Here is a 21946-nt window from a genome sequence, read left to right as displayed (position 1 = left end):
GACGGCAGGATAACCCAAGTGTAATGACTGCAGCAGTGTAACACGATGAACATCAGGGAGCTAAGTTATGGTGGGAAAAACACCACCAATAAATAGTAAATACCAATACCCCTGAAAGGGGTGAGTAATAGCCATAGAGAGGAGAGAGAGAGAGAAACCAGGGGGCTGGAGGGAGGGAAACCAGGACTGCAACAGTGAATACACTTGAACATCTACTTTTATGGCAAGTGTACACAACTGTACTATATTCTTAGTGTTTCACTGTTGCAGTCATCACACCTGGGTGGATTCCCAAAGCTGAAGAAGGGTGGAGGCAAGTCAAGAAGAGTTGGGGCTGGCTAGCATGCCTTGCAGGACTACTGTTGCAAAATCTGCCCTGGATTTGGAAAAGATAGGCAGGTGGTAATGTTTGGCGAAGGTGTGTACAGAACTCCAGGTAGCAGCTTCCAGGATGTCCCTGGTAGGGACTCCCCTGAGAAATGCTGTAGAGGTAGATGTTGCCCTAGAGGAATGTGTTCTGACCCCCCTGAGGGGTTGGTTTCCCATGGTGCTTGTAGCAGAAATGGATGCAGTGTGCTATCCATTTGGAAACTGTTTGTTTTGAAATGGCCTTGCCCTCTGCCCCTGTTGCAAAGCTGACTAGTAACTGGTCAGACTTTCTGAAGGGCTTAGTCCTATCAAAGTAGAATCTGAGCTGTCTGTGCACGTCCAAGGAATGCAGGATCCTTTCCCCTTTATTCTGAGGATTAGGGAAGAAAGTTGGCAAATGGATGGATTGGTTTAGAGCCACACTGGACACCACTTTAGTCATAAAGGAAAGGTTAGTCCTGAGGGAAACTCTGTCAGCATGGAAAATAATGAAGGGTTCCACAGCCATAAGTGCTTGTAGCTCAGACACTCTTCTACCTAAAGTGATGGCCAGAAGCAAGGCTTTTCCAAGAGAGGAATTTTAACTCTGCTGACGCTGCAGGTTCAAAGGGGGGGGGGCGGGGGGCGTGAGCTTTTCCAGTACAACGTTAAGGACCCAAGCAGGGGTGGGTGCTCTCCTAGGTGTCCTTAAGTTGTTTGCCCCTCTCAGGAACTGTTTGATAAGAGGGTGCGAGAAGAGAGGTAGCTCCATGTTGTAATGAGCCAAAATAGCAGAGGCATGTATCTTAACGGAGGAGAAGGACAGGCCTCTGTGGAGGAGGATCTGCTAATTAATGCGGGATTAGAGGCCAGGAGGGCAGGGTTGTGTCCTCTCCTTTAGATTGAATCCAGGAGCAGTACCTTTTCCACTTAGCATAGGATTTTCTTGTACTGGGTCTTCTGGCTTCAAGAATGATGTCCAGCACCTGTTTGCTTAGGGTTGCTGAGGGAGAATTCAAGGAATAAGCCAGGCTGCAAGATTTAGGGTTTGCAGTTGCGGATGCAAAATCTGCCCCTCCTGTTGAGAGAGCAGGGTTGGGTTCTGTTGTAGGTACCAGGGTGGCACCGGTGACAGGCTGCGGAGGAGTGGGTAGCGGTGCTGGTGTGGCCAGTCCGGGGCAATAAGAATGGTCATTGGTCTGTCCTGTCTTATCTTGAGTAATACTCTTGAGAGAAGGGGCAAATGGGGAAAGGCATAGATTGGATGCCCTTTCTTTTCAGCGGGTAAATCTCTCACTTTCCAGGCCCTGGTGCAGAATTTGCTGAGCTGGTGGTTGTAGGAGGAGGCAAACAGATCCACCTCTGGGGTCCCCCATTTCTGGATCAGAAGGTTGAAGGTGCTGTGCTCCAATTGCCACTCCTGTGGGTCTAGGAGATTTCTGCTTAAGTCATCTGCCAGTGAGTTTGTTTGCCTGGCAGGAATTGAGCTTGCAAATGGACTTGCATGTCCAAGGCCATCTTCCACAGGGCCATGGCTAACCTGCAGAGTGGGCAAGAGTGGGATCCCCTCTGCTTGTTGATGTACCACATAACTGTGGTGTTGTCTGTTTTTATTAGAAGTTGTCCTGGAAAGAGTAGGGATCTGAAACCTGTCAGGGCGTTCTGCACAGCTAGCATCTTTTGGGTTGATGTGCAGATGAATTTGACTTGGGCTCCAGTGGCCCTGAATGCATTTGCCGTCCATGCGTGCTCCCCCAGGCATAGTCCGATGAGTCTGTGGTTAGGGTCTGGGTGGCGTGGGGTTGAGTAAAGGGCAGTCCCTTGTTGTGGTTGCATACTTCTGCCCACAAAAGGAACTCTGTCCTTAGGATACGATAGGAATTACTGTTTCCAGGTCCTGAGAATGTTGGCACCAAAGACCAAGTACCACTGAAGTTTCCTCATATGCAGTCTTGCATATGGAATTAGCAGTATACATAAGGCCATGAACCCTATGGCCTGCAGTACTTTTCTTGCAGATAGCTGGGTTCTGGTGACAATTTGTTTGAAGTAGGCTGTCAGAAAGACTTGCTTTTCTGAAGTGAGGAATGCCATCTGGGATGTTGCGTCCAAGCTTGCTCCCAGAAATATAATAGTTTGTCTGGCTACCAGTTCTGATTTCTTTTCGTTGATGGTGTACCCCAAGGAAGTGAGAAGGTTTTTCACAAATGTCAGGTGCTGCAACAGGAATTCCTGACTGTCCGCCTGAATCAGGCAGTCGTCCAAGTACGGGTAAATTTGTACATTTCTCTGCTTGCAGTAAGAAATGGCTGGAGTCAGGCATTTTCTGAATACTCTGGGAGCAGTGGATAAGCCAAAGGGAAGTGCAGAGAACTGATAATGCATACATCCGGCCCTGAATCTTAGATACTTCCTGCATGACTCCCTTACAGGGATGTACAGATTGGCTTCTTTTAAGTCTAGGGTGACTAACCAGGCATCCTTGGCTAGCATAGGTAAAAGCTGTTGCAGGGTAAGCCTTCTGAATTTTGGTACCACCAGGAAGGTGTTGAGAATTGAAAGATCCAGGACTGGGTACCAAGAGCCCTCTATTCTGGGTACCAGGTAGAGTTTGGAATAGAATCCTTTATCTATCTGCTCTACTGGAACCGGCTGAATAGCTCTGCTGGAGAGCAGGGAAAGAACTTGGCTTTGAGCCTCTGCCCACTGGTTTGGAGGAAGGTCTGGGAAACCTCTTGTGGTTGGTAGTGAGTGGAAGTAAAATTTGTACCCCATGGGATACAATCTTGAGGACCCATTGGTCTTGCGTGATGGACATACAGTTTTTTGCACGAAGGGCAAGTTTTCCTCCTAGGGGCACCAGCAATTGGGCAGGGATGGGGAGTGCAGTAGAGAAATCACTGTGATTTTTTTTCTGTAAGGAGGTAGCTTACCACTCCCTGCTTTGGGGGTAGGGGCACTCCGTTGCTTAGATCTCTGTATACCCTGAGAATGTAGTCTGGGTGGTCTGTTTCCTCTGGGTCTGGCTTGAGATGACCTGGATGGGGCTGGAAAGGACCAGCGTTTGGAAGGGCAATGCCTACTGAAATCTAGGGGTTGCACTTGTAAGAATTCTTTAAGTCTGCATAGACTTAGCTCTTCTGCTTTGGTGCCAAACTGTCCTTGTTCACAGGAGCATCTAGTAACTTTGATTTGACATGGTCTGGCAAAGTCTGCTCCTTGAGCCAAGCATGTCTTCTCAGTACAGTACCAGTGACTGCTGCCCGGCAAGATGCTTCTAGGGCGTCAAAGCCACACTGCAAAGTATGCTTGCTGACTTGGCTTGCAGAGTGCATAAGCTCCTGCAATACTTTATTTTCTGCACATTCTGTAAAGGTAGCCACTTTTTGTTTAATAAGTTCCATAAAATGTTGCTGGTACTTCAGCATGTGAAACTGACAATTCAATGCCCTAATAGCAAGAGTTGCAGAGGTATATACCTTCTTACCCAATCTGTCCAAAGCTCTGAAATCTCTGTCTGAAGGGGTGGGATTCCTGGCTGTAGTTGCCTTGATACCTTTAGGCCCCTGGGAAATTATCTCTGGGTCAGCAGTAGGATTCTTGAAAAGAAATTTGTGTGTGTCAGATACTCTGTAGTACCTGTCTGGTTTCCTAGGGGCAGGAGGTAAAGTATCAGGAGTAAGACTGGATTCCATAAAAACATCAACAACTTCCAGGACAAGCTAAAGGCCTATGCTGTGGCAAATCTAGGAATTCTCTGAGTCTCTTTTTGGACTGAGGACAGTCTTGGCATTGCCAGTGGAAATGCTCTCTTAAAGTATGTAAGGTTTCACCAAAAGAAAAATCCTCTGGAGCGGAGGCAGAGGGAATGGATTCCTCTGCATCTGAATCCTCATAGGCAGATAAGGGCATGTGTCTTCATAATCAGATACCTCAGAGTTATCGGACTCCTGGTCTGTTGAAGCTGCTGGGGACTGGTCTTTTTTCCTCTTAGTAGGTGAAGGCCGACTTCCCCTAATCAGCGTAATAAGGTCTTCTGCCACTCTAAGCATTTGTTGTTGTGGCATGGTTGTAGGTGCATGCGCTTCGGTCTGTTTTCTAGGTATAGCGCGTACTCTAGGCTTAAGAAACTTGGTAGTTTTAGATAAAAAAGAAGTCGGTTTGAGTCGAACATTGGTTGAGCAAAGCACAGCCTCAAAAGCCGGTGTTTGCACAGCGGCTCCGGACCCATCCAAGATAGAGACATCCGCAGGTTCCATAGTCGAAGAAGAGTCTCGTGGCATACCAGACTCCGAATGGGTCTTGGTAGAGACCTGTGAATCCATTGAAGCGGGCATCGGGGGCTACGAAAGCACCTGAGTACCGGCGAACTGGTGACTAGCTTAACGGAAGCGTTGGCGGCAGCTTTGGACCTATGCGGTCTGTCTTTGTCTTTATCCTTAACATTTTTTCGAAATATCGGTAGTTGGATGGCTTACCAAAGCCATTTCGGAATACAGAGATTGAGAATGAAAGACTTTAGCGACAATGAGAGCCCGACGGTGAATGGTTCGGGCATTGAACAAGGCAGAAAACCAACAGTGAGGTATGTCGTGGTCTGGGCCTAAACAAGTGACACAGTAAGAATGAAAATCTCTGCGTGGTATTTGCTTTCCACAGGCAAGACAATTGTTAAATTTTTTCTGATATTGGTTAGAGCAAGAAAAAAGTATCCCCAACGGGGTACTTGGCTTTAGAAGACTTCAGGATTATTCAATTCATAAACAAAAATTCAAGTAGTGGCCGACCGGCACTTGCAAACCGCTTCTGCTCCGGGCTCCTCAGCAAGAAAGACTGATGTAATGGTGTTGACTGCCTGTTTTTATACCCCTGACATCAGTCCTGGAGCGACAGCATCCGACGCAGAAATACTAAGTCGATGGTATTTGGGCCGACTGAGGGCTAGCTGCAGGCAGATAACCCAAGTGTGATGAGTTCAACAGTGAAACACGAAGAACATCTGAAACCATGGATAGACACTTTCCTATCTCTGTGGCCAGCCTGGCGGACATGAACAACCTGAACCAATAAAGCAACTCTCTTATGTATACTGACAACCACTTAACCCTGAAACAAACAGTATATGAGAAATGTAGTTACACTACAAAAACTGAGACACAACTCCCACATATTGGCAAATCAAACAACAAACAGGTTGTCAGCACATTCACATCATTTCCTTTACTAAACAAGGTCTCTACACAAACTCACATATACAGAGCTACTCACAAGAAAATTACCAAAACCTCAAGAGACCTCCCACATTGACCTCAGAAACCAAATGCAAACAAAACCAAGTCAACACCAACTATTACAAATAAAAATACACATCACAGTGTCCCCACAAACAATCCCCTAAGGCAAAACACAACACATTCAAGCAACTTGGTCATCGGGCTGGACAAAGAGAGGGTTACAAGTCAGTTACCTGTCAGGGGCCAGGATTAGACAGATCAAGGAGGTACTCAGGTCACTCAACCACAATTACCAGTATGACTCAGCCATAGTCCATGTGGGTATGAATGACCAGAGAAATACTTCCCTGGACTATATGAAGAGAGAGACACGATGAACTTCTCTGAATATAGGTTCACAGGTAGGTACTAGGCTATTGGCCCTAGGGCCTATATAAGCCTAGCCAAAAAGGTACCCTGGCTTTCGCCACCCAGGAAAATTACTTTCCTGTGCCACTGTCGAGCAGAGCCATAGAAGTGATCCCCAGGGTGAATTTCCTACTTCCCATTCAATCATCAAGATTTTTCTTGAAGAGTGCTAATGAGGAGCTTTGTTTGATATAGATAGGTAGTTTGTTCCAGAGTATGGGAAGTCTCTGGGACAGGAATCTATCCCTCCACCATATTCTGTTTATTGTGGTGACAAGGTTTAGGTCCCTAGAGTGTGTAGCTTGGAGGGATTTCTTTAAGTGGAGCATGTCCAACAGCTCTGGGTTTAACATAGCTTTGTATGTTAGGCAGAGGTCACCTCTGAGTAGGCGATATGCGACGGAGTAAAGCTTTAGATTTTTGAGACGGTCTGCATAGGGCATCTGTTTGAGGCCGGTAATCCTCCTTGTGAGGCATTTCTGCAGCCTTTTCAGTTGTTGTAGATGTCTTGTGAGATACATACCAAAAGGGGCGTTGTACTCTACAATGGGTCTAATGAGTGATGAGTAGAGGGGAACCATGACCTCTTTTTTCCTGGATGAGAAACCTTTTGTGATGAGGTGTGCCACGTAGAAGGATTTCCTGACTACTGTGGCGATGTGATCATCAAAGGAGAGACTACTGTCCACCTGTGTCTCAAGGTATCTTATCGCACTTTCGGTGTTAAGTTTACTACCGCCTATGTGGTAGTTCATGGGTACAGAGTTTTTACCAAAGGGGATGACAATGCACTTTTTGGCAATGAGCTTGTGGCCATGGCTTTGACACCAGGAATCTGTCTCAGTGAGGCCCTTTTGTAGGATGTCCACATTGTTAGAAGTTCGATTATGGCTCCTAGTGTGCAGTCATCTGCGAACTTCGTTAGCCAAAGACCTTCTGTGTTGGCCTATACTTCAGAGAAGTAGATACCAAACAGGAGAAGACCCAAGACTGAACCTTGTGGTACTCCACTTGTCACTGGTCTGAAGTCAGATTTGGAGTCTGCTACTTTCACAGTGTGGGTTCTGTCAGTGAGCCAGTTGGCAACCTATCTTGTGACATAGGGAGTTATACCTAGTTTAGTGAGTTTATCTATAATTCCAGAGTGAGGGATGGTGTTGAAAGCCTTGGCGAGATCTAGATAGGCTGTGTGAACCACCTTACCCTCGTCTACGGCTTTGGTGACTGCTTCAAAGAGGTCTACCAGGTTTAGGAAACATTACAAACCTGAAGTGGGTGGGATCCACTGTTTGGAGATTACCAATGTCTTTGTTTATAAGTTCCATGATGATACATTACATGGCCTTGCAGACCAGGCTTGTCAGGCTAATGGGGCACTAGTTCCCGGGGTCCATGGTGGATCCCCCTTTGTGGAGTGGGATAACCGTCGCCGTGCGCCATTCAGTGGGCACAAGACCTGAGGTGAGGCTATGATTGAACATGGTACTTAGGTGGGGTGCCAGTTCATTCTGCAGTCCGTGTAGAACGCAGCCTGGGATGTTGTCAGGTCCCATGGATGCTGTGTTCTTGGCTTTGGAGAGTGTAGTTTTTACCTGTGCAGCCGTGATTACAGGAACTTTGCATTCTTCCGGTTTAGAGATGGGCCCTTTAGGGGGTGAGAGGGGGGTAAAGTTAGCACTGAATCTATCTACCAGGATGTTAGCAATATCAGTTGGTACTGTATATTTAGTGCCATTGTGCTGTAACTCAGAGCAGACCTAGTAACTCACCAAGAGGATCACTGGCCTCAAAAAGATGCCCTATGCAGCTCGACTGAAGAAATTCCAGCTGTACTCGGTTGCATACTGCCTGCTCAGAGGTGATCTCTGCTTGACATACAAGGCCATGTCCAACCCAGAATTGATGGACATGCTCCACCTAAAGAAAACCTTATCCCCTCAAGCCACACGCTCTAGGGATCTAAACTTCACCACAACAATAAATAGGACGTGCTGGAGAGACAGATTCCTGTCCCAGAGACTTCCCATGATTTGGAACAAGATTCCAGTCTATATTAGGCAGAGCTCCTCACTAGCACTCTTCAAGAGAAACCTTGACGAGTGGATGGGAAACAAAGTTTACCCCGGGGATCACTTCAGTGGCTCTGCTGGACACAGACACAAGGAACTAATCTAAGGGGGAGGCGAAAGCCAACACATTCTGGCTAGGATTATAAATGCCTTCGGGCAGATAGCCTAGTACCTACCTATGAGTGTTGCCATTGAGATTCTTGACATAACTATAGAATGCTTTGTGGTTGTCTTTAGAATCGGTGGCAATTTTGTTTTCTTAACTAGCTTTGGAGGATTTTGAGGGATCTCAGCTTCTTACTGAGGCTGACCAGGGAGTTCCTCCAATCATGGGATTTTACTGTTTTTTTGCAACAGTTTCTTTCTTCTGTTACAGAGTTTGTTTATGGCAGGGGACCATGAGAGTAGCTTCATTTTTTTGGAGGACAGCATCTTGGTTCTGTTTGGGATAGTACGATCCATGCACTCGTGTAAGTGCTTATAAAGTGCAATTGTGTAGGATTCAGCAGTCTACCTCTATTGTCCGTCTGCATGGGTGTCGTGAAGTTTGCCACTTCTGTCTTAAGAAGCATGAAGTTGGCTTTGGAAAAATCTTTTACGGTAGTTTCCCTAATGGGGTTGGGGGCGGGATGTGGATGTCTAGGGTGTGGTCGGATCTGACCAACGAGGAAATGACCTTTGGTGTGGAACACCGGTCACCCATATTGGTAATGACCAGGTCTAGGATATTGCTGCCCCTGGTGGGGGTGTGGATAAATTGATCCAAGGCGTTGGAATTTATGAATTCCAGAAAACGTTGAGCAAAAGAGTTGGTACATGAGCAGTTTTCCCAGTTAATGGTGGGGTAGTTGAAATCGCCCATTATTAGGGTGTTGGGTTATACCCTAATATTTTCCAGTGAATCAAGAAATGAGGAGTGGGAATCCTGGGGCATGGTGGGGGATCTGTAGCAAGCTACAATTTGGATTGCGGTCTTGCTCAGAGTTAGTTGCAGTTGGAAAATCTCAGACGCATTATGCTGAGCAAGTAGCCTGGAGGTGTGGATATCCTTAATGAATATGGACACGCCTCCACCTTTAGTGTTTCAGTCCAGGTTAGGTGGCCGAAAGGTGTGGTATGAATTATAGCCTGATAATGCAGGGGTGCTCTCTGGAGCCTTGAACCAGGTCTCTGGCACTGCACAGATGTCGTTGTTGTCCATTTTAAAGAGTGCCTCGAGTGACTGCATGTTGAGGTTTAGACTTCTAGCATTAAGCAGCATTACCCTCCGATTTTGCTTGCTTGTACCTGTTACAGTGGTGAATTTGTCAGCTGAATCTTGCCTAAAAAAGGCACTACAGGGGTGGCAAGAGCCTTAGCCAGTATCCGGAATCCCAAGGGTGACAGGTGCAAGCCATCTCTGCAAAGCATCGTGGTCTGTCGATCATGTCATCCCAGGGAGATAGATACTAGATCCCCTTAGAATGACACCAGAAGCTTAGCCAATTGTTGAAGTCAATCATTTTGTCCTTGTACTGCAGTATCATTCTGGGTGGTGGAAGGTTGCTACTCAGGGCTAGGGTCATACCTGCCTGGGCTACAAGATCAGAGAGCTCTTCCATGTCTCTTTTCATGTAGTCCAGGGAGGTAGGTCTCAGGTCATTCACACCAACATGGACAATGACAGAGTCATATTTGCACTTGTTGTGGAGTGACCTGAGTGCGTGGGTTATGTGATGGATCCTGGCACCAGACAGGCAGCTGACAGTAACCTTCTTGTTTAGCCTGGTGAGTGGGACATTAGTAATAGGTGACTCTGTAGTCATGCACACTGGTGTGTTGGGTACATTGTTTTGCCTTATGGGCTGTGGTTGATTGGCACACTGAGTCTGTGGGCTGTGTGTCATTTAGGTTGTGTTGGGGGGTGGAGGTTGCTTGCGTTTCTGCTTTGGAGGTCTCTGTTGCTTGAGCAAATTATGGGCTGTGTGTCATTTGGGTTGTGTTGGGGGGTGGAGGTTGCTTGCGTTTCTGCTTTGGAGGTCTCTGTTGCTTGAGCAAATTATTATTGAGAGCCTCCGCAAAAGTTTTTGTGTTTGTATGTGTGGATTCTATGTGTCACAAAGGCCTCTCACAGAACATTCTGCCCTCACCAAAAATGATACCACAATACAAACAGAAAATGACTGACTTCAATAATTGTCTTAGCTACTGGTGTTGTTCCAAGGGGATCCAGTATTTTTCAGCCTGGAACATGATCGACAGACCACCATGCTTTGCCGGACATGGTCTCCACCTGTTACTGGTAGGCATTTGAATACTGGCCAAGGCATTACCCACCCCCATAGTGCTTTTTAGGCAATGCCAAACCAACAGACCTACCGAAGCAACAAAGTCCTCTAAGGCCAAGCTGATGATACTACTGCTCAATGCTAGGAGTCTTAAACAAGTAACTGTACTCTCTGGAAGTTCTCCTAGCCCTGGAGAATGCCGATGTCTGTGCAGTTACAGAGACATGGTTCAAGGCTGTGGAAAGCACTCACAAGGCTACTATGCTTACCATACATTCAGACAACCCTCTGAAAAGGAAAAAAAGAAAAGGAGGAGAGGTTTCCATTTACATACACAATCACGCTTCTAGATTAGTTAAGCAGGATGACTCGTTTGAGCAATTCCATGTCCAGGTAACCATACACAAAATCCCCCACCATATCATTGCTAGCATCAAATCCCAAACAGTGAACCATGAAAACCACTCCACATGCCTGAAGTTACTAGAAACAATTACTATTCAGCCCAGCACACTACTCGTGGGCGATTTTAACTACCCTTTCAAAAAATGGGAAATATACACGATCACCAACATGCAGGCTCAGAGATTCCTGGACTTTGTCAATGTAAATGCTCTGGAACAGCTGGTTTGCACACCCACTGGGGGCTCAAATATCCTTGACACAGTACTCGCAAACATGGGGGACCAATGCCCCCCCGCGTAGTGCTCTCATTGGTAAGATTGTCTGATAAATCACTCACCTTGGAAATAAATGCAACAGTAAAACTCCCATCAAACTCTAACACCCTAAAGAATTTTTCCAAGGCAAATTAGCTTCTACTAGGTGATACCACAGGTAATCTTATAGCTCCCCAAACATGAAAAATGGAGGCCTATGCAGAAGTATACAGGAATGCCCTGCACAACCACTTAAAACAACGGCATTGAAACGGCAATACCTGACCAACTAAACCCAGGTCTACCTGGAAAAACAAGTCATCCTGGTGAATCCCTGGCATGAATAAACTATATAACAAATGGAAGAAATTCCCACCTCGAAGTAAGAGGGAGGATGCACAACACAGGAAAAAAATCCTTCAGACTCAAATGGCAGATCAGGGAACTAATTCAAGGAAAATCAAGGAAATAGTGAAGTCTTCAAAAGTTGAATATCAGACTAAAACAGCCTCCCAAGAAAAGGATAACCACAAAGCATTTTTTAATTATGTCGAAAATCTTAAGGGAAACGCTCAACAATGTGCAGAGTTGACTGCACATGGCACTATCTGTACTCATCCAGAAGAAATAGCAATCCTGCTGGCCAATAAATTCAGCTCAAATATTACCCCCTCATCACTTCCAGCCACTCACAAAAGAACATGTTGTCACTGTGTTCTCTAAAGCTAGAAACACAGCATCAATGAACCCTAACAGAATCCCTGGGTCACAACAGTCATCCCTCTGCACAAGGGGGACCATCAATGGTCCCAGTAAACTACCAACTCACAAGTTTGACCAGCTTCATATGCAAGGCTATGGAAAGGATAATCACGAACCTGATTAACAATGACATAGGAAATCTCCAGACTACAGACCCAACCCAATTCGGCTTTGTCAAGGGCAGATTTCCACCTGTTCAGTCTGGTGGATTTCTTTGAGAAGGTCATCAAGGCCATGGATGAAGGTAAGACAGTACATTCCACCTACCTTGACCTGGCTAAGGTATTTTTATACAATACTCCACTCAAGGATTATAAATAAACTCACAAAATTAGGCAGAAACCTCTATGTCACCAGATGGCTAGCCAAATGGCTCACGGACAGGACACATGCTGTTAGAGTGGGGGAATACACATCCAGCAAGAGGCTAGTTACTAGTGGAATACTACAGAGTTCAGTGCTGAGCCCCCTTCTGTTTGGGGTATACTTCTTGGATGTCAAGGCAAATGTAGATGGCCTATGGCTGACCATCTCTGATGATGACTGCAAGTTGTGGGCAATCACTGACTCCCCAATGTTGATACCCTACAGAAAGGTCCGACACAGATTAATGACTGGTGACACAGCCATGTCTTCAAAACTAAATTCAAAGAAGTGCATAATTCCTTTTGGGAAATCAAATAATTACAACACTGACAGCAACCCCCTCCCCCCAAGAGTGGACCCAGTGGTGAGAGACAATTACTCAGCAAGCCAGTAATCTGAAATTTGACCACCATGTGTCCAACATGGTGAGGAAATCCTTCTAAGTGGCTCAGCTTACAAATACAGGCATGGCATCTACATCTAAGGATGTCAGCACCACTGTACTTGGCCCTCATCAGGCCAATAACAGGCGTACAATGCACCCTTTGGCATGTACCTCACCAGGCACCTGCAACAGCTCAAGTGTCCTCACAGGTTTCTCACAAAAAATACAGGGTATAACAAACAGAGCATATACAACAGATTAAAAGCCCTATCACTATATTCAGTTTCCTACCAAGTACTGAAGGGTGATTTGTGCTTAACCGACAAGGCAGTCTTTGGCCCAGCCCTGATGGAAATGTGGCACATTTGCAAAAATACAAGGGTTATCTGCTTCAAAGATCTAAACCCGATTTCTGACATGAATAGATCATGCTGGGGAGACGGATGTGTGTCCCAGAGATTGCCCCTCCTCTGGAATACACTTTCTATTCACATGAAGGAGATCCTTTCCCTGACCATCCTCAAAGCGCAGTCTGGACCAATGGATGGGAAATCGCAAATTTGCTCCTGGGGTGTCACCAGTGTCCCTTATTATCTCTCCCCTAAGGATAGAAAACTTGGTAAAAGGGTAAAATAGGCTTGGTTTGTAAGGGCTCTTGAGCTGTCAGTCTAGTAATCTCCTATGAACCAAAGATAGCCCTCCGCTTTGGAACTGCTAGAAATAGAAGTGAAAGGATAAGGTTAAGCAGGGTAGAGCAATTTTGAAGCCAGCCTGCTGGTTACAAACCAGAAACGCATTAACTATACACAACACAGCTAACAATCATACAATACGGCTTGGTGGACATAACATTGTATTATGAAATTTACAACTTAAAGTAAAGCTTGAAAACTGGACAAAGAATGGCCACTAAGCATGTATTAACAATAACTACATTATTCCCAGTAACAACTTCTTTTTGGGGGGGGGGGGGCAAAGAAGAGAGTTATAGAAGAGTCCAGATGAAGTCTGTGGATGCTAGTTATAGAAGAGCCCAGATGAAGTCTGTGGATGTTGTCCTTGTGCTAGAGACACTCTTGCTGAGGTCTCAAAAGATTAATACGATATGAATCACACGTTAATATGAAGCAACTGCCCTTCCCCTTTACAGCTGAACAGAATGTTAGTATGTGAAGACTCAGAGTATTCAGAAATGTTAATAGCATTAAAATGGCGAGACTACATTTAGTACTAGGATCAGTTTTGAGGTCTTAAATAAAAAAACAGATAGATGCTGGAGAGAATTCAAAAGAAGAGTACTGCAACTTTGTTAAGGGAATGGAAGAAAAATGGTTGTGTGTGTGAAAACACTAAACTTCTAGTCATTATGTAAGAGTAGTAGTAATTGTATGAATGCACAACTTGGTCATGGGGCAAGCATGGGGGGTAAAGCAAAACAAGAGCCAACAGACAAGGACATGAATGAAATTATGGAGGAAAGTGAATATGAAGAATTCTTTACACAAAGGGTTACCCGAGGTGCAAATCAGTTCAGCTGTTGATAAAGATGCAATAATACAATTCAGGGATTTAAAAGAATGTAAGATAAATGAAAGGGAAAGGTGAGGAAAGCTACACAAGGGCATGCTGGAGTCTTGATAGTACAGACTACAACTGTAAACCCCTTTTTTCAGTTAACAGTTCACATAAATCAAACAAATTTTTGCTCCCCACGATAAACACAGGTTCACAACTCCTTCAAACCAAAGCAGATTACATGTAAATAACATCACACGCAATGCCATTACAGTCCATCTGTATCCAGCTTTACAGGTGACTGGAAGACTGTCTCCCAACACCAATTGTTCATTCAACACAGGAAAAGACTCATCTTTCAAATAAAATCAGCAACATGTTGTCTGAAAACCCACTAGTTGTCTTATTCCTTTATAAGGAAAGTACAGTTGTGTACCTACCATAAATGTAGATGTTCGAGTGTATTCACTGTTGCAGTCATTACACTTGGGTTATCCTGCTGGCAGGCTACCCGCAGTCGGCCTGAATTCCAAAGTCCTTGCCCGGCATCTGTTGCTGTCGCCTCTTCCCTGACGTCAGTGCGCCAGGGGTATAAAAGATGCAGCCGACGCCATTTTCTTCAGTTTTTCTTGCCCCAGATGTTAGGTGCCCTCAAAAGGGTAGGCTAAAAAACATTGTTAATAAAAGCATGCACTAAAATAAACAATACCTTCATCTACAAGCAAATACACCAAGCAAATACACCACATAGGTTGTATAGGATAGAGAAGTACAGATGAGTCCCAGCAAAGAAAGGGGGATGGTGGGTGGGTAACCTGGACTGCAACAGTGAATACACTCAAACATCTACATTTATGGTAGATACACAACTGTACTATGTTCATGGTGTTTCATGTCGTCATTACACTTGGGTTGAATCCCAAAGCTGAGGTTGGGTGGCTGGGTCTAAATAGAATTAGGAGTGGCTATAAGGCCCTGCAAGACAGCAGTGGCAAAGCCTGCTCTGGATTTAGAGTAAAGAGGCAAGTGTTAGTGCTTAGTAAAAGTGTGCACTGAAGTCCAAGTTGCAGCCTTCAAAATATCCTTGGTTGGTACTCCTCTGAGGAAGGCTGCTGCTGCCCTGGTAGAATGTGATCTAATGCCCTTAGGCACTGATTTACCATGTTGTGAATAGCAGAAATGAATGCAGTGTCCTATCCATTTTGAAATAATCTGCTTTAAGATAGCCTTTCCTTGTGATCCTGCAGCATGTGCCACTAAAAGTTGTTCAGTCTTTCTGAAAGCTTTAGTTTCGTCCAAGTAGAAGCGTAGGTGTCTGTGTATGTCCAAAGAATGCAGAAGTCTCTCCCCTTTATTCTGCGGGTTTGGGTAAAAAGTAGGCAAATTAATGGTTTGGTTAAGAGCCACACTGGACACCACCTTAGGCATAAATGTTGGGTTTGTCCTTAGAGAAACCCTGTCCGGATGGAAGATAATAAAAGGTTCCACAGGCATTAATGCCTGTAACTCTGAGACTCTTCTTGCTGAAGTTATTGCTAGAAGCAGAGCTGTTTTCCATAAGAATTTTATCTCAGCTGTATTGGCTGGCTCAAAAGGAGGCAGTGTGAGTTTTTCCAAGACAAAATTGAGGTCCCATGCAAGTATTGGTGCTCTCCTTGGAGGTCTTATGTTTTTGGCCCCCCTGAGGAATTGCCTAAGCAATGGATATGAAAAAATAGGCTGGTCTGTATTGTAATGAGCTGAAATGGCAGAGGCATGGACCTTAATTGATGAGAAGGATAGGCCTTTGTCCAGCATCTCAGTTATATATTGTAAAATCTGAGGAATATTTGGAACAAGCGTGTCAATTCCTTGTGTCTGGTTCCAAGCACAGAATCTCTTCCATTTTTCTGCATAAGGTTTTCTGGTGCTGGGCCTCCTGGCCTCCAAAATGACATCCATAACCACTTTCGAGAGAGGTGTATTCTGAATGGTTACAGTATCCGCCATGAAGCTAGATTTAGAGTTCTGAGTTGGCTGTGCAGGATCTGATTGTTTTGTTGGGTCAGTAAATGAGGAATATGAGGCAATGTCCAGGCTGGGCCTTGGGACAAGCTCCTTAAGATTGGGTACCAGTGTTGACGTGGCCAATCTGGGGCAATCAGAATCATTTGCGGCTTCTCTTGTCTGACCTTTAGGAGTACCTTGGGGAGGAGAGGCAGTGGAGGAAAGGCATATACTGTAAGGTTGATCCAGCTGAATGACCGAGCATCCACTTTCCATGCTTGTTTGTGATAAGTCCTTGTGCAGAATCTCTGAAGTTGGCAGTTGCGAGGGGAGGCAAAAAGATCTATGTCTGGGCATCCCCATTTTCTTATCATGCTGAAGATTTGTGGATCTAGTTTCCACTTGTGAGGGTCCATGAGGTTTCTGCTTAGTTCGTCTGCCACAACATTTGTTTTTCCTGGCAGGAATTGTGCTTGCAGGTGTACTTGGTAAGTCACTGCTGTGTTCCACAAAATCATGGCTTGTCTGCAGAGGGGGGAGGAATGTGTGCCCCCCTGCTTGTTTATGTACCACATGACTGTGGTGTTGTCCGTCCTTAGCAGCTGTCCTGGATGAAGTAGGTCCTTGACGGTTGTCAGGGCATTTTGTACAGCTAGCATCTCTTTTTGATTGATGTGTAGATGCCTTTAACGTGGGGGCCATGTGGGCCCCCCAGGCATAATCTGATGCATCTGTTGTTAGTGTTTGACTGGCTGTAGGTAAAGTGAATGGCTGTCCCTTGTTGTGGTGACAGGCCTGTGCCCACCATCGAAACTCCTGTTGCAGGCAGGGAATGAGTGAAATTAAAGATTCCAGGCTGTGGAAATGTTGAGTCCCAACACTATTTAGGTACCACTGTAGTTTCCTCATATGCAGACTTGCATATGGAATTAGCAGAATGCAAGAGGCCATGTAGCCCAGAGCCTGCAGAATTTTTCTTGCAGATAACTGGGTCTTTGTTACCATGGGGGCATGCAGTGGTGCAGCGGTTAATGCTGTCGCCTCACAGCAAGAGAGGTTCTCCAGTTCGATTCTCGGCTGGGGTGCCTTCTGTGTGGAGTTTGCATGTTCTCCCTGCGTTCGTGTGGGTTTCCTCCGGGTACTTCGGTTTCCTCCCACATTCTAAAGACATGCCTCGGGAGCATTTCTCCCCGGGCCTCCGCTGAAAACAGGATCTGTGGAACCTAGTCGGACTTTCCCGGTCAGTAAATGTTAAATAAAAATAAAAAATAAAAAATGTTTTCGAAGTAAGAAGTCAGTTGCCTTTGTTTGTCTGGCGTGAGATAAGCCATCTGGGCAGTTGTATTTAAGCTTGCACCCAGGAATATTATCTCTTGAGAAGGTACTAGTTTTGTTTTTGTTTACTGTGTACCCTAGGCAAATTAGTAATCTTTTTACAAACGCCAGATGCTTTAGTAGAATGTCTTTGGCATCTGCTTGAATAAGGCAGTCGTCCAAGTAGGGATATATTTGAATTCCTCTTTGTCTGCAAAATGCAATTACTGGTGCCAGGCATTTTGTGAAAACCCTGGGCGCAGTAGATAAGCCAAAGGGCAGTGCAGAGAATTGGTAGTGCATTGAGCCAGCTATGAATCTGAGGTATCTTCTGCAAGATTGTCTGATTGGGACATGCAGGTATGCCTCTTTGAGGTCCAAAGTTACAAGCCAAGCCTTTTTGCCCACCATGGGCAGAAGCTGCTGCATAGTCAAAATTTTGAATTTCGGAACATCCAGAAAAGTATTTAGAATAGACAGGTCCAGAATCGGTCTCCATGCTTTGTCCTTTCTTGGCACTAAGAAAAGTCTTGAGTAAAATCCTTGTCCCTGCTCTTGTCGTGGCACTGGTTGAATAGCCCTCATGTCCATGAGAGATGAAACTTGGTTTTGTGCATCTGCCCATTGATTGTGTGGCAGGTCTGGCATACCTTTTGCCTTTGGAAGGGTGTGAAAGTGGAACCTGTAGGCCTGGGAGACTATATTTAAGACCCATTTGTCCTGGGTAACCATGTGCCAATTTTGTGAAAAAAGTGCTAGCTTTCCCCCAAGGGTGCTGCCAAAAGATAAATGCTTGGCATTGGCAGAGGGAAGTCATTGGGACTGTTTTCTATGTGGCTGTGTTTTGTCTTCTCCACTTTTGGAGGTAAAAGCACCCCACTGTTTGGGCCTGTATGAGCCCTGGGGCTGTTGTCTGCCTCTAGGGCATCTGTATCTGCCTCTTTGTGGCCTGTCTGACAAGGGAAAGGATCAATTCTTAGAAGGCCAGTTCCTGCTAAATCTGGGTGGCTGCACCTGTAAGAAATCCTTCACTGTCTGCATAGATTTAGCTTTATCCTCAATTTTCTTTAACACCTCTTCTGCCTTAACACCACACAAAGTATCATGCTGTAATGGAGCATCCAATAATTTTGCTTTAACATGATCAGGCAGAGTCTGTTCCTTTAACCAAGCATGCCTTCTAATGACAGAGCCTGTTACAGCGGCCCTGCAAGAGGCCACCAGTGAATCTTAACCACATTGCAAAGTATGTTTTCCCACTTGTTCAACTACATGCAATAAATCCTGCAATTCCTTGTTCTCAGCACATTCAGAATTTGTCAACATTTTCTGTTTTAACAGAGACATTAAATATTGCTGATATTTAAGCATATGAAATTGACAATTTAAAGCCCTTACAGCCAAGGTAGCAGAAGTGTAAACCTTTTTCCCCCATCTGTCCAGTGCCCTAGAATCTCTATCTGAGGGGACAGGGTTTTTTGCAGTAGCAGCCTTGACCCCTTTGGGACCCTGTGAAATAGTTTCTGGGTCAGCTGCAGGGTTTTTATAAAGAAATTTATGCGAATCTGGAACCCTGTAGTATCTGTCTGGCTTAACAGGTGCAGGAGGTAAAGAGTCGGGACTGGCTGGACTCTGAAAATGCATCATCTACAATGTCTAAAACAGGAGGAATAGCAAGAGGTCTGTGCTGAGGTAGTAAAAGAAAAATCTCTGAGCCTTTTCTTAGAATCAGAATAATCTTGGCTCTCCCACTGGAAATGTTCCCTCATGGTATGCAAGGTTTCCCCAAATGAGTAATCGTCAGGAGGAAAAACTGAAGGAATAGATTCTTCAGCATCAGAATCCTCATAGGGAGGAATAGAATATCCCTGTTCTGAATAGGAGTCAGAGGAAATGGAAACCTCATCAGAGGAATCATACTCAGTGTCTTGCCTAGGCCTCTTATCAGGAGGGGGATGGGAACCCCTGATCAAAGTAATTAGGTCTTCGGCCATTTTGAGCATCTGTTTCTTAGGCATGGAAGTCTGTCCTGGAGAGTGCTGTACTTGTTTCTTTGTCTTTAAAACTGTTTTAGTCTTTGTCTTTGATGCTGAAGTTGGCTTGATATAAAGCTGTGTAGGTCTGAAACCACCCTCAGGAGCCGATGCCTGCTCAGCGGCTCCGGACCCATCTGAGAGATTAGTTTCCGAAGGCCCAATACCTTGAGTATCCAGAGGCCTAGCTGTCTCCACGTGGGAGTCGGAGGCGGCCTGTGGCTCTGTGGTAGCGCGTGTCAGGGGCTACGAAAGCACCTCACTGAGAACTGGCGACTGGCCTAGAAGAGGCTTCATTGTCGGTTTTGGACCTCGGATGTCTGTCCTTTTCTTTTTCCTTGCGCTTTTTATGAACTCCGGTCGTCGGCTGTTCCGACGGCATTATGTAGTTAAACCTTTGGCCAAAGTAGTGGAAAGCAAAATCATACTGACGCTTAATAGTGCGTTGGTTAAATCTACCACAAAACAGACAACTAGCAACGTCGTGGTCAGGGCCTAGGCAAGGAATATAGTAACGGTGAAATTTCTTATGAGGTATTTGCTTCCCACAAGAAATACAATTGTTAACTTTTTCTGACATCGGTCTGGAGCAAGAAAAAGTTTCCCCAACGGGGTACTTAGCTTTATAGAAGACTTCGGATCTGAAATTCAATTTCGAAAAACTCCGGAAATCGGCCGACCGGCACTTGCGAACTGCTTTTGCTTCGGGTACCGCGCGGCAAGAAAGCCTGAAGAAAATGGCATCGGCTGCATCTTTTATATCCCTGGCGCACTGACGTCAGGGAAGAGGCGACAGCAACCAATGCTGGACCAGGACTTTGGAATTCAGGCAGACTGCGTGTAGCCTGCCAGCAGGATAACCCAAGTGTAATGAATGCAACAGTGAAACACGATGAACATCAGCAGCATCTACAGGTCTGTGCTCAAAGAAACAATCTTGCTTATTTCTGGCAAAACTTTCCTGCACCACTTTCTAAACAACACTTGCCATGGAAACACAGGGATTACTTGCAACTGTTGACCCCACTGTTCGGCTAACTCTCAATGACCTAAGCTTGCTCACTCTGCCAAGGGAAAAAATGACAGGTGTAATGACCATTGACTTAGTTCTTTGTGCCACTAGGTCTGTTCTCTGTATGGAAATCTAAGATCCAATGGGAAGTGCTCAAACATTATGTGACAGCAGCTGTGTCAATGTTCAGGCCATGAACCAACAAGCCTAAAAGAAAACTGACAAGGCTGTCAAAGGGCATGTTCTTAGGACTACAATTTGCAGAGCTACCCAAACTAAATTCCTGAACTCATGACAGAAACAGTACAGGCAGGCCAGCCACAGTAACTAAAGGTTACTTGCAAAGCACAGTGGCACACCTTTTACTCACATTTGTAGATGACACAAGACAGTTACACTGCATAAATCCTGACATCCAGTATCAGAGTGCAGACTTTAAACGCACCCAACACAGAACACCACTACTGAATAAACAGTATACTTATAGTACAAATGCAACATCACATTTGAATAAGAAATTATTTTCTTCAACAGGTTTAAATGCATACAAGCAGCACTTCTACTATTTCATCGTGTTTTCTTATTTACCACTGACATCACAATTCTATTTATATCATGATTTACTGTGCTGTTCTTTGCTGACAAACAGGACCAAAGACTGAGTAACTGGCAAAGACTGAATTCAGATGTAGAGCAGAGATCAGCAGTGGGCCAGAACATTTTAATCTGACAGCTACAAACATGGAGAGGAGACGAGAAACAATCTGCTGATGACACCGCAGCAGGTACCATAGCTAAATACTATTAAATGTTCTTCTTTCAGCTTTTCCGGGTTAAGGGTCGCCACAGTGGAACACCGGTCTGCTAATGATTGGCAGTAGATTTTTACGGTGCCGAGTTGCTAGCCCGATGCCCAACCTTCAATGAAGGCACGCCCATTCACGCATGTCTTTCGAACACCACTCGACCGCGGGGAGGACATGCAGACTACACACAGAGGGTGCTCCAGCCGAGAATCGAACGGGAGAACCTCTTGCTGTGAGGTAACAACTCTACCGCTGCACCACCGCGGCTGCTAAATACTATTAAATAAGCATTTCAAAAAAGCATACACAAGACGGTGAAATTTTTATGTGACATGCAAATTTATGCACAGGGTAGGGGGGTGACAGTAAATTAAAATCCATAAGGAATGGATCAAGAGAAAAACAAAAGTTCTGGGAGTTATGTTCAAATTTGGGGAAAGTGATGAAAACAGTGTAAATAGTTGTGAAGGTACAGTCTCCAAGAAGGCAGATCTTTTTGACTGAACAAAGGACTAGGGGAGCTGGCAGAGAAAAATATTACACTTCAGAGTACTGTGCAGGACAGGATTGCTAAAATGGGTGGTTATTAAAAATGCTGAAGATAATGAGTACACGGAATGGCACTACAGGATATGGACCTACTGTTTCACCAGGGTTGTTAAGATAAATATTAGATAGAAAGTAAAGGATCTGTGGGGCATTTGGAAGGTGACAGACAGACGTCTAACGAAGCACCTTTTATCTTTTACACAAAACAAGGGCAACAAGTCTCAGAAATGATT

The 21946-nt window shown here is 45.1% G+C and overlaps 1 protein-coding gene across 1 annotated transcript in view; it reads right to left on the bottom strand.

The window, feature by feature from the left end:
* Positions 1 to 21946, bottom strand: part of PRKAG2 (protein kinase AMP-activated non-catalytic subunit gamma 2) — a 3182689-nt gene that overhangs the window by 1132847 nt on the left and 2027896 nt on the right.

The sequence above is a fragment of the Protopterus annectens genome, chromosome 3.part1, assembly GCF_019279795.1.
Source record: "Protopterus annectens isolate FY-2018-M chromosome 3.part1, PAN1.0, whole genome shotgun sequence".
NCBI lineage: Eukaryota > Metazoa > Chordata > Ceratodontiformes > Protopteridae > Protopterus > Protopterus annectens.
The sequence above is the reverse complement of the archived record's forward strand: the minus strand, read 5'-3'. Positions and strand labels throughout refer to the sequence as shown.